Here is a 1,772-nt window from a genome sequence, read left to right on the forward strand (position 1 = left end):
GCTCAAACTGGGAGGATGAGAGAATCCTCCAACCCTTCAAGAGTACTTTAAAACCCTGAGAGGGAGATAGAACTAGCCATTTTAAGAGAACTGACATCAATGGGAGTAGGAATTGGGATAAGGATCTTCAAAGTGTATATGGTCTACCTATATTGAATTGAATTAAGAATTAATTAATTATATTATTTTATATTAAATTTATTAATTTATTATTTTTATTATATATTTATATATTATATATCATACATGTAATATATAATCTTTTTATAAATATATATTATTAAATATTAAATATATTATATTAAATAATTTTAAAGAAAAATAATTGGTAATTAATTAAATACTAATTAATTAATAATGAATAATAATGAATTAATTAATGTGATAGGACAAACAGTATTTAGCTTGTCAGTGTACCTATCTGAACTTCCTTCCATTCTTTCTGTGTATTTTAAAAAATATTTACTTGGTACTTTTTACTTCTTTTTGTCTGCATTACTATCACTAACTCCTCTTTGGCTCCAGATGAAAACCCTCACTTCAAAGAAATAGTTCTCAGAATAAATTTTTGTTGTATTGTGATCATGATTGAAAATGCATGGTTCAGAGGCAGGAAGGGTTGGCTCAGTAGACAGAGATCCAAGTCTGGAGACAGGAGGTCTCAAGTTCAAATGTGGCCTCTGACATACCCATTTGCCTAATTTTTACCACTCTTTTGCCTTGGAACCAATAAATAGTACTGATTCTGAGATGGAAGGTTCTTTAAAAAAGAAAGAGGAAGAAAGAAAGAAAGAGAGAGAGAGAGAGAGAGAGAGAGAGAGAGAGAGAGAGAGAGAGAGAGAGAGAGAGAGAGAGAGAGAGAAGGAAAAAAAGAAAGAAAGAAAGAAAGAAAGAAAGAAAGAAAGAAAGAAAGAAAGAAAGAAAGAAAGAAAGAAAGAAAGAAAGAAAGAAAGAAAGAAGAAAGAAAGAAAGAGAGAAAGAAAGATGAATGTCTCAGGGTATAAAGGTAAAATTTAATGGTTGGATTTAAATTATATGAAAGAAATGACATGGTCCCCAAAATTATTATATCTCAAGTCAGAAGTATACTTACCAAAATAGAGGGGAAACAATAAAGTAGAGAAATGTGAAAGAGGTTCACTGTAGTCTCCAATGAGGTTTCCTCAAAGACTATCTCCAGGATACACTCTCCATGAGACTCAACTTCACCAGACTGCCCCAGCCAAAGGATTTCTTGGCTTTTATGGTGGTTTCCTGTCCCTGCCCCTTTTCACAGGGGTCAATCACAGTTTCCAAATTGGCCAGCACTACCCAGGGGCAGTGTCTGTGGGATTGACTTCTCACCTCTAAAGGTGTTAATTCTCCTCCTAAGATTCATAGGTTTCTGAGTTGTCACCTTTTTCTGAGTGTGTGAACTCTTAAAAGAATTCACAAGTTTCTGGCTTTTTGAGTTAGAAAAAAGGGTGGTGGAGTGCTCCAAGTACCTTACTGGCTTCTCACCTAGCACTAAGTAGGGTATGAATTCACTAAGCGGTTTTCGAGCTCCTCCACCTAGTTCAAGCTTGTATTGATTCAATCAAAAGGTAGACAAAGGGGGCAGCTGGGTAGCTCAGTGGATTGAGAACCAGACCTAGAGATGGGAGGTCCTAGGTTTAAATCTGGCCTCAGCCACTTTCTACCTGTGTGACCCTGGGCAAGTCACTTGACCCCCATGGCCTAGCCCTTACCACTCTTCTGCCTTGGAGCCAATACACAGTATTGACTCCAAGATG

The sequence above is a fragment of the Monodelphis domestica genome, chromosome 3 (assembly GCF_027887165.1).
Source record: "Monodelphis domestica isolate mMonDom1 chromosome 3, mMonDom1.pri, whole genome shotgun sequence".
NCBI lineage: Eukaryota > Metazoa > Chordata > Mammalia > Didelphimorphia > Didelphidae > Monodelphis > Monodelphis domestica.